Source organism: Meleagris gallopavo, chromosome 2 (assembly GCF_000146605.3).
Source record: "Meleagris gallopavo isolate NT-WF06-2002-E0010 breed Aviagen turkey brand Nicholas breeding stock chromosome 2, Turkey_5.1, whole genome shotgun sequence".
NCBI lineage: Eukaryota > Metazoa > Chordata > Aves > Galliformes > Phasianidae > Meleagris > Meleagris gallopavo.
This window is the reverse complement of record NC_015012.2, coordinates 35,809,158-35,821,717: the sequence shown is the minus strand read 5'-3', so window position 1 is coordinate 35,821,717 and position 12,560 is coordinate 35,809,158.

The following is a 12,560-nucleotide window of genomic DNA, read 5'->3' as shown; positions in this document are numbered from 1 at the left end:
AAATTCCAAAGAGCTGTTTTCTCTGAGAGAAGGGTAGAGGATAGTTTGAATTTGAGTTGAGAGATGGAGCTAGGAAACTGCCCTAAATAATCCACAAGTCATGATGCTAGAGGCCAGATTAAAACCTTAGAATTTAGTAGAAAGGGAAACATGTTTAACATCATATAATATCCTATCACATATAAATAAATACATTAATTAATTGCTTGATTGTATGATCCAGTGTGTCAGTGGTGCCATGAAATGAGAGTATTTAGAATTTGATGCCAATATTTAATGGAGCATCTGATTAGCCTGGTGCAAAACTATTGGTATCACAGCTTTCTTTATGGATGATAACATTAAGAAGATTATTTTTCAATTCTTTTGCACAAAACCATACAACTCTCTTAAACTCTCTTAAATCATAATATTCTCCTCTAGCTTGAAATATTTGAAATACTTCCAAAAGCTTTTTGCTTTCTGGCTACCATAGTATAGCAACAATAATTATGAAGGATGAAGAAATACATACCATTTCCTTGGGAAAATGAGGTATTCTCCATGTGGAATGGGGGGTGGCATGGGGCAATGATCACACCCTTGCTTCTGTGCTGGTGACTAGGAAGGACCACATCTTTTATCTAGAAACAGAAAAAGGAGAATAATCATATATCAGAAGCAAATGAAATTGGATCTTAAACATAGAACAGGAAAACAAATTTTAGTTCACATCTAACCCATGACATTTATAGTTTTTTTTCTCTCTAATACAAGACTGTATCACCTCCCATCTTGACTGCTATTACACCAGTGGCTTTTCTCAATGTCTCTCCAGGCCTTGTGCTCAGTATGGTATAACCTTTTTATGTTGTGCTCTTTCATTTGATCTGCTGATGGAGAAATTCCAGCAGCTTCCTGCTGAGGAACAAAAGTCACTTTGTTAGGGAAAAAAGACGTATTTAGAAATATATGTTCTCATAGACCATCTCAAGTACAACAGAACGCAGTGTGCAAGAAGACTAAATAAGTTTTCAGACTTCTTTATGGATCATACACAGCATTGTAATTTGCATTAACACAAATTATAACTTTCGGGCATCCTAAATTGTTCTGAATAAGGGGAATAAAAGTCAAATGATGTTTTATTCAGGTTAATTTTCTACTGTTCTAAATTTTTTATTTGCTTGTTTGCTTCATGAGGGTGATAGCTGAAAATTTCCAAAGTATTTCTTTCTAAGAAAAAAAAAAAAAGGCTGCAAAATATCTGGAGAAATGCATACTACTATTGATGGAATAGAAAATTAGAAAATGAGTGTCTGTACATTTTCAGGGAGGGGGATGTTTTGGGAATGGCTAAATTTCCCGGCAGGAAATATGGAGTAATTGCCCTTTGCCTCCTAATGTATCCAGGAGACATGAAAAACAAATTTTGCTAAAATTGTTTTACAGCTAGGTCAGTGCGGAGACAGAGAATGTGACTAGTGTGGGCCTTAATATAAAGTATGCCTCTTAAATTCGGGGGTGCACTGGGAAACAGAGTAGAGCATGAAGCTGGTGGTGAGACATGGAGTATTACTATTTGCTGATAAAGTTAATTGTATTGTCATGCTTAAACCTCATAGTTGTCCACATTTTTACAAGACCAAGACCAATGCACTTCAGAAAATCAGATTATTTTTTGGGATGTCTAGTATCAATGGCTAGAGTGTTACCTTCAGGTTTGATTTCTAACACTGAAATTTCAGATTTCAATTTAAAATATGGTGAAACTATTGTATAATTTTATAACATACATTCTCTTACATCTGGAGTAATGTCTTACCATGTACTAGCCTGAAGGAAAAGCTTTCATCCATCCATGATTACACTAAGAATATATAGCATTCTTTCTATATTTAAGAACTATTTAAACAGGAAGATTGAAAGCATCATAACAAGAGGACGAAACTCTAGGAAAAGACACAACCTTAAGGTATTTGCAATACCAACTGTTTTACCTTAACATAAATAATTTTATGTTTCTTAAAGTCATGTTAAAATCATAACATATATTTAGTTTTACTACAACACTGAATGTCAGCAAAGACTTCAAAATATTTACAAAATAAAATCATTATATATACAATTTAGAATAGGTACATAACAAATCCATCCTGGACACAGAAGAAATCTCTGCCCTGTTGTTTCTTGTCTTTTCAGTGTTTTTGTTTGTTTGTTTGTTTGTTTTTCTGGAGAAAAGTGAATCTGCTTTTTGACTGCTGTTCTGGTATTGTTTTCTTGATACAAGAAATTTGGAAAGAAAGGATTTTATGAGATTTTTTTTTCCTTGGAGAATAATATTGAAATACTCCGAGGAGTTTTGTAATACATGTGCCAGAGATATTCACTGAATTGCTAATAAGTTAGTGAGTATACAGATTCCGAAAGCAAACTTGCTTCAAAGCAGAGGCTGTGACTGGGCGCTAAGTGAGAAAATGTAGACTGCAAACTGAGAAAAGGAACATTCCTAAGCAAAATTAATTTCCTTTCACTCTCCAGAAATAAAATCAAAAACCTATTAAAAGTATTAAAACATCAACATCTTAAAGTGATATAAGACTACAATGATTTTTCTGATAGTTATTTTCTCACAAAGAGTATGTAGAAGATGGTGATCTCATATATATGAGATTTGTAGAGGAAGATGTGGAATAAAGGAGACGACATTCTCTCACAGCAAAATGGGAAGGGTAACTGTTAACAAAGTAAAAGAAATGCAACACAGAGCCCTACAGGCCACAGCCTGTGAGGTGAGTTGTGGTGTGGAATGAAGAAATAGCTGAAACTGCTCACATTTCCTGTCCTCTGAAATATCACTCTGTCTAACACACTGCTGGCCCTGATCTTGGTTCTGGTGGAGTGCCCTCCTATGTAATGTAGCAGATACAATTAGATTAAAAGACTTGTGTCCAAAACCTTCCATTACTGGACACCAATTAATCTGCACAGAAGATGCTATAAACCTCTGTGGTTTGATAGCCCTCTGACAAGAGTGGGCAGGAATAAACATTCTGGAAGCTCATAAGAGATTTCATAATTAAAGAGGAAGAGGGTGACAGGCCAGACTTCATCAAGAACTTTTATTAACAACTTCTCACTTGTTTTATCTAAGTAAATATAAGGCAGATGTAAGACAATTTTTATAATTTAGTTTCATTCTCTCTTCTTTATTTTCACTAAAGGGGAATTTGTGTATTATTTCTTGCGCATCTGTTTCCACTTGTCTGGTAGTAAGATTATATATTGTATCTCTCTATCTACATAGAAGCGTAGGAAGAATGATGTGGGCTTAAAATCTAAAAAGCTCTGTGTGAAAAGCATGAGTGCTCGGATATTTAATGGATATCTGGATGTTTTCCAATCTTCATGAAACATTTTATTATTGTCTGGCTGTATGTTTTTAAAGAAACCATGGATTTCTATTTTGTAAAAAAACCCATAATGTATGATATAAGTTGTATATACTGATAAATTACTGTCATATTAGAATATTATATTAGCTTCGTTTAGTGTAATTATGGAAATTATCCTTTCTCCATCTGTGAAATGTAGCTTTTTACTGAGGACATATTAAGCACAAAATTCTAATGAATTAAAGAAGTGGAAAAATGTTGAAAAATATTTTTTCTAACAGAAGAATATAGAAACTTATAAATATTTGCAAATAAAATATTAAATATATTAAATATTTTTATCTCTTTTCTGTGTTAAAATTCACACATTCACTTTTTTACTTCAGCAGTGAACTGAATTGCTCTTCTGCTGAGTGGTTGTGTAATTCTATACACCTCACTCTACTAAAGTCTTGTGTGTTTGTCTGTGTGTTTGTGTGCATGCTGGCATGCACATTTACATGCAAAGATTTTCTGTTTTATTCTTAAGCTTTTTAAAGCCAGATCAAGATAATCTGATATACTGAAATTTTTATCTAAAAATCTTTTACATGACCACAGGGCTCCCAGACAAAAGAGGATCTGGAGGTGCAGAATCAATAGAAAAGATAAATGTGTCTTGGAAATGGATATCGATTCCATTACACAAACATTCTGCCGGTGAAAAGCAAAGGTTTTTTGTTTGTTTTTCTTTTTTGTTTTTGTTTTCTTGTTGCATGTGGATTATTATGAATAAGCTTTCTGGAACAAAATAGCAAAGTCTAAAGACAGAAATGTGTGGCTGATGCTCTGGATGTGGTTTTAATAGAAGAGAGCTGGTAGCAGCTAACATAGAGACAGCACTGAATGAGCTGTGGAGGATTTTTGGCACGTATATGCAGCTCTCTGCTTTGCTATCACCCTTAAATCTTCTCTGAACATAATGTAACCTGCTATCGGCAGAAAGCAAGTCAACCCAGAACATCTTTGAAACTGGGAAGGACTAGGAACTTGGTGGCAGCATCATATGTGAGGCTGAGCTCAGAGCTGGGCAGCTGATGACTGGGCACACAGTACATGTCCTCCAGCCACCTCTGCACCTGCACCAAACGTCTGGAAGAAACCAACCAGACTCACCTGCTGCAAATCAAAGAAAAGTAATTTCACTTTTCCGTTTGTTTTTGACAGTCCGCTGACAGCCTGGGGAGGGTGATCACCCTCTCTCAGCTCGAAAGATGTCTGTTCCTTGAAGTATTAGCACTCAGCATTGTTTTAAAGTGTTGTGTGAAGGTGAAAAAAGGGTAACTTACATAAATAGAAAACACTTCCATAGCTATCTGTATGCTCATATGCATATAAGTATATATGCGTGTGTATGTATATATATGCATACACACTGTAAAATATTTTTTGTGGTTTTCACATCCCTGCCTTAACTGGAGATGACAAAGAAAGCTTCTAGCACATGAACTAAGAGAGTCAGACTACATAAGAATAAACACTATTTAACACATATTTCTTCTCTGTGAGTGACTCACTGGATGGATTTGCTACCAAGATACCGGACCAGATACTCCTTCCTTTGGGGAAATTCATGAGATTCTATCATGCATACTTCCCATCCAAGAAAAAAAATTTACTGCATCATTTCTCAACATATACTGTGTTACTTGCATGCATCTGTTGAGACAAGCTAAAGGAAGAATGCATACCGTGATGAAGTAACACTCCTTGTTATTAGAAAAACAAAACAAAACAACAACCAAAACAAAAACAAAAACAAGAAAGGATTTTTTCCTTTTATCTTTATTAAAATCTAAAGAGAACAACGTATTTATAATAATTTGCATGGCACACTGAAGTAAACAGGATGCTAGATGATTCCTTCAGTCCTATGAGAAGAAAATCATGGACTTGGAAGAAAAAAAAATCAAACAAAAAAGGCTAATAACAATTAATACATGTTTTGCTTTTATTTAAAGGCAGGCAGGTAAACACAGAAGTGTTCTGTTTGTCCCATTAAATGATCCAGGCATTTGCTGCCTCAAAACATTGAAAAACTCCCTAAAAAATTAAAAAAAAAAAAAAGTAAAAAAAAAGAAGTAAAAAAAAAAACATTGGTGAGGTTTCAGTGTTTTCCACCCCCCTCTGGACATAGTGACCAGCCTGCAAGAAAGTCTATGCAAATACATACTATATCCATAGCCAAGAAAACTAAATGGACTGATACTGAGGAGTTATAATAAATTAGAAAACAGAGATAAAGTAAAATTAACCCACTATCTCCACCTCTTTCATGATAGATAGAGTTATTAGCACTTAATTAGAACTATTAGCATTTAATTAGCATGTATTCTGTTCCAGATTATACTTCCCAGTGAAAGTGGTGTTGAATGCTTCTGCTTCCTTTTTTGTCCCCTGGTGAAGCTCAGTCCAACCTAAAGGGCTTGTCCCATGGTGTGCAGGAGCACACTTTGCATATTCTCCATCTCTTCCTATCCTTCCCTACTTTTCTTCCCCCATGCCCTAGCAAAGCTTGCCTTTGTTTCTGAACTGCTGATTTATTTTACTGCCTAGAAATAAATTTATCTCAAATTGCTTATCCTGTGAGGCTGATTTCTCAGAATGATGCTAAAAATATGTCATCATTAAAGACTTACCTTCCAACAACACTAAATATTTCAATTATGTTTGTAAACTGGCCTTGAGTTACGTATGTGTAGAAAGATGCTTTCCCTTCCTCCCATAAAATAAACATCCAGTGTCTATACTTTGCTTTCTTCTTTGCTATCTTTCTCATTTTAAAATAAATCTAAGTCAGATTTACTTTCCTTTGATACAACAAAGTGCTATTAATACAGAAATACTTTCTTGGTTTGTTTCCAGTATATCTGTATTAGGAAAAAACAAACAAAGAAACACAAAAACACTCACCGGAATAAACAAATGGATCTTGTACTGATGAAGTCATCCATAACAGCTAAAATCTGCTTCAGACCGATCTCCTGAGCCAGGAAGAAAACAATCCATGTTTCATTTGTATTCTTTTCTAATCAATGGATGATACCAATTAATTTATTTTTTTTCCAAGCCATGACAGAGAAATAGCAGTATCAAATGCAGCTGTCCATTTCAAAGAGAAACTTAAACTCCCGGGCCTGACTTTGTTATTCATAGTGTGATGAGGCCCTGGCACAGGTTGCCCAGAGAAGCTGTGGATACTCCATCTCTGAAGGTGCTCAAGGCCAGATGGGATGGGGCCCTGGGCAACCTGAGCTGGTGGGTGGCAGCCCTGCCCATGGCAATGCATTGGAACTGGGTGATCTTTAAGGTTCCTTCCAACCTAAGCCATGCTATGCTTCTATGACTTATTTATAACTTTGTGCTGCATTTTCCTTAGTGTTCAGCTCAGGGCACATATTGGGTTTGCCCTAGCTGTGAATAATGTTGATGCAGGTGAGGGCTGAGCTGCATCATTACTGATGCATTACGTTATTATTGCTGCCGATGGTAATTACATGCTAGTATGTGAGAGTTCAGGTGAGTCAGACAGGTTGAAGGGTCAGGTGAGTCAGGCAGCAGGCAGCATGGGGCTGTTGGCCTGCTGTGTCCTGGTGAGATGAAGAGAATAGGTTAGATATGAGTCCATGGAATGCAATGGACCCCTTCTCACTGTCATGGCTGGCACCGGCGGGTACTGGTACAGTGCAACACCTTCCAGCATCATGGGATACACTGCTGTGGTGAAAAGTGATGAAAATCTCTGTGCATTACTAATGATAAATTGTACTAAAATATAAATATAAATTGTAATAAACATACATGAGAAAGAATACAGAATTCAGCTGGTTTTCTTTAAGCTGCTTAGACAAGTTCAAACATCCAGGAAAAAATATATATATTTATTGAGTGAAATGATCCTTTTTTCGAAGGCCAGTATGCATAGCTGTCTGTAAACTAGGTTTATTCCAAGCTTACTTGCCTTCACAGTGAAAAGAGAAAATCCTTGCCTTTCATATGCTTCTGATGGTATTTTCTGTCTCTTTTCAAGCAAATTAGAATTTGGAGATGGAAGAATGTCATGTGCCTGGTTAGAGCTAAGAATATTGATGGAAAGAAAAACCTTTAAAAACCGTTACAGCTCATAATGATAAGACCTTTTCCCAGAGATCTTCATAAAAGTCTTATCAGTCATAATTCTTCCTCTAGAAGTCCAGTAGAAAAAAAACAAAAATCAAAAAACAAAACAAACATCATTTCACACCAAAATAAAATGACAACTGAGTTTTGGACTGTTCACCACCAGAATTTTTACTATAAAACATTATAAGTTTAACATTACATGTTAAAGGAGTAACATGAAGATGCAAGGGGAAAAATATTTTTTGAATTTCCAAGAAATCTTTTTTTTTTTTTTCAAGGACATAATAGAGCCGCAAATACAGTGGTATTTTTCTTTAGCATATTTCTATTGTATCTAGAAGTGCTTATGCTAGTCTGCCATTTTTCTATCTCTGTTTTTCTGTATTAAAAAATAAGAACTGCAAAAAAATCTAATAAATGCAACAATTCATATGTTAAAGAAAAACAGCAGATGACTTGAATAAGGAAAGGAATATATTGTAATAAACACATTAAAAATCTTCTATTTTTAAATTGCTTTTCTCTTACTGATACAACAAAAACAGCCTTTCTGGTAGGGTGAATATAGCCATTTAGTTGTGATGCCATGAGTTTCGGAGTCATATTTTTGATAGAATCCTTTAATTTATCTCAGCTTTACCAAGCTGCTTTTTTTTCAGCACCCAAAGTAGCTTAATCACAATCAATATATGTTTATATCTCTTACAATATAATCTACAGTCTTGGCAATCTCTAAAACATAAAAGTTAAGGTAAAGTTATTTTAGGTGTTTGAAGAGCCAGGTTTTTCACTTAGAAAATTATTCTTCATCTATCAGAACTTATGAATATATTGACTAAGATGTAGCTAGGTGATGCCCAAGTTTTGCTAGAGAAATATGATGAGGACAAGGTAATACGGGGCTCCCAGATAATTAATGAAATATTTATTTTATAATAACTAATGACTGAGACTGAAGGAAACTTTGTATTTTTGAGAAGGAAGAAAATACAGTAGAAAAGCACAAAGGCCCAGAATTAAATGTTCTTCAGACGTGTTCAGCTTCTCATACAAAACCATCGATTAAATTCCGGTATGTACAAGTATGAATATTATATGTAAATATGCATATGAAATGTAAGACATTTGAATGATAAATTTGATCTAAATAATGTTTACATGTATCTACAGATGCCAAATCAGGAAAGATGCTAGAAATATCATTAATTTCTGTTACTTTGGATTATGGATGTTTTAACTGTAATTACTGATTAATATTAGTATGGTTGTAACCTTCCAAAATTAAAAAAGGGGCATTCGGAAAGTTTTATGCTCATGGACCTGCTCAAAGGAAATAGGATTTATTTGGGGATGCAAGCAAAGGTTAAATTTTTAAATAGTGTACTCCGGTTTCTTCAAAGTTTACTAAGCACAGCAGTTCATACTCCTCTAAACTAAAAGGATATAAAAATAGATCAGAAGTTTGTAACTCAGAAGTTAAAATATAGCTGTGCCTAATCTCCCTCACTACCTCAATTACCACTTGTTTGTACTCATGAGAGAACAGTTCACAAAGATCACGTATTTTTGCAGTTGCATATAAGCAGTTGTTTTTTTTTCCAACTTCAAGAGATGCAAAGGAGCAGCACAGTACGCATTTATCATTTCTTTTAGCTGGTGATGAGATATCCATAAGACAAACAGAACCAAAATTTACCCTTCCAGTTTTACCTCTCTTCTTTCTCTTCTTCAGCCACTCTGGACAAGACTTCCATGAGCACTTCAGTCACAGCCTCAGTTTGTTACCTGCGAGCTTGGTTTTCTGTGCATTGTTCAATTTTCACAATTCTTTTTGTGTAAAGATGTCTTCTTATCTAGTTTTTTTTTTCTTTTTTTTCCTCTTTTTTCTTATTTCTGGATTATTTAAAGCCTTTTCTGGAAAAGAATGCTGCAGACTTGCCATTCGAAGATATACTCAAGATACCAGTGAGGAGGTCATTTCTTTGACCAAGATCGGTTTTTACCTTATTCCCCCACTTTTCACTGGCCAACTTTCCTAAACAGTGTCAAATTCCAGCTGCGGCCAAACCACTTTTCCTTCATCCTGGGCCAAGTTCAGCCAAAGTCTGCCTGCATTTCTGATAGCACTTCTAGAATGACAGCAACTTCAAAGGATGCTAATAGTATCAGGTCGTAGATCATAAGATAAGAAATCCTTTCCTGTTGTAGAAGTTTCTATCCCATATATGCAAAAAAAAACTAAGCAAATATGATCATTTTAGAGTTGTGAACCTCATCCACACAGATGTGGATGAAAAAACTAGAGTGCCTTTCCACTTTATGTGTCCACAACATGTGGATAATTCCTTTAGTACATTTTATTACTTTTTTTCTGAAGTTTTAGGCAGTCTTAGATCTCTTGAAAACTCTGTGGGGAAAAAAAATCTGAGACATTTAAAATCTCTGCCCAGGACAACAATTAATCTGTCACTGCTTGATCTTCTAGGAATAGTGGCTTAAACATAGTCCTACAGTCACATGAATAGTCTAGACAGTCCCCAGTCACATGAATGAGATTTTAATCTTGGTGTGAGTTTCTGCAGTTATAAATCATGTTCAGAGGCATGTTTAAGTGAAAGGCTGTAAGACACTGCTTGAAGGCCAAGCAGTGGCACAGATCAAAGTGGAGCTGAGGAATATCTGTCCTCATCTCTTTTAAGAAATTATTTATTTCCTCCTCTGTTATGACCCAACAAGCTGGTGGTCTGCCTAGTCCAAAAATAAATCACAGTCACAGGCTGAAAGGGTTTTTCATACATGAAAATTCTTACCAGCAACATACCAAACAAGGTAGTGTTAAGTCAAAAACTCTACATCTCTACATACAAAACATTCCTACTCTTTAGAAGAGAAAGACAGTATTCAAAATGTGTTCTCCTTAAAGTCCTTTCTTTTACTCAAAGGATGTGGTTAAATCTGTATACTAGGAATTAAATACAATTCTTTTGCATTCCTTTTTTTTTTCCTAGAGCTTAGGTTGAAAGTGGCTTGGATTTAAAGGCAAGATATTTTCAAGAAATCTTTCACAATGTAATTAGCTGCAATAACTAGGAATACTGTGAGTATGCACTATTTCATTACATTCACATTATATGTTCAATTATATATGTGTGTGTATGTATGTATGTATCTATCTATCTATGGATTTCAGTGTACAATTCAGTTTCAAATATATGAGTACAGAGCACTGGAACAGGCTGCCCAGAGAGGTTGTAGAGTCTCCTTCTCTGGAGATATTAAAGACTTCCCTGATGCTTTTCCATGCAACTTGCTGCAGGGAACCTACTTTAGCAGGGGGTTTAGACTCAGTGATCTCCAGAAATCCCTTCCAATTCCTGTGTTTCTTTGGCTCTGTGATAATAGTAAAGAGGGAGACATAGTTAAGAAACTCTGGAAGTCACTGCATTTCTTGAAACATAAGACATTAGTCAACTGTTAATGTCACATTGTTTTTCACCTTTATGCAGTTGCCATTTTAATCAGTGAAAAGACACCAGTGATGTTTTCCTTCTGCACAAGACTCTCACCTGCCTTTTCTCAGGCTCTTTTGCATACAACTTGAATTATTTTATGTAAGTTTCAGTTTTGTATGTAGCCACTGAAAAACACCAAGCTGGAGCAAATAGTTAATGACTATGCCTGCAGGATGGGAGGTACATTTTTTTTCTTGCAGGGCAGAAGAGGGATTTGGAAGAACTGGGCAGTCTGAACAAGACTGGGGTGGCAGACATTGCAGTTTCCTGTAGGCTGCTTTCCCAATAAGGAGGAAGAACTCTCTCAAGCCCGGAGATGTGTAATTGCCATCTATGAACATGAAATTGCAGTCACTCATGGACCAATGACAGTAGAATATGCTGCATTTTATTACCAGGCAGCGCTATTGGAAATCTATAGTAATCAGCAAGCCTATGACAAAATCAGCCTGGTAGCTAGAAAAATGCAATGATGGAGGTTCAGAAGAAGCCTTTGGGAGGAAGCAAATGTAGACTGACCTCCATAGTGCGAAGGGAGAAAGAGAATGTTTTTCTCTGTTTTTCAATCTGGAAAGATTGAGAATAATAAGATTTTGAGGGCAAATACATAGTCCCACTTACCTAGAAACAATAAAGAACAAGCTGATGCCTTCTTCATGATACTCCCTCCACCCCACTTGGCTTTTGTAGGAAGCTCTATAGGTTATTTGCTACTACTTAATAACTATAATCCTTCCTTGAATGCAGAGCTGATCTCTATCATCTCGGAACTACTCTCATTTCTTCAATTTGTAAAATTTGTTTCCAATAGCCAAAAGAGATGTTCCATATATGGTATTGCAGGGAATGTTTCTGCATTGGTTATAACCAAGACAATCTTACTTAATGTAATTCTCCCTGCTCTGATGTAAGCTAGGTAACTTGTGGAAAAGGTAATCAGGTGAAAACTAGATAGATATATCCAGGGAAGTTAAAAAGTTTGTAAATGTTCTCTACTGTATTGGTGGAGTAATAGTTTCTTTACTAGATAATGTTTCCCATCGGTCTGTTCTCAGATTTTAAACAACCCCACTATTTTTTTTCTCCAAGTCATGGAATATGTTACAATCAGTCATTTTCAGTAATGCAAAAATAACACCTTCATGCCTGTGACCAACAATCATAATGCTGGTTAAATTAAAAAAGAAAAAAGAAGAACCCAGAGATACTATGCTTTAGACACCTTTCAGCAGTGTTCAGTGTATCTGGAAGTATATGACAGTGTGAAATCTTTAAGGAAGAAATATTTTCTGCACAGATTACAATTAAGAAAATATACGCGATTAAATTCTATGTTTATTTCATTTTCAGAAGTAAAATGGAAGTAGTAGTACTGCTCTGTAATAATACAGAATATGAATATTAATGTTACATGAATGCTCCATAAATTACCACATTTGATTTACCAAAACCAAGGAACAAGTACATGTTACTGTTATTGGTTTTAATGAGTAATAAATTAAGTTTTGAGCTT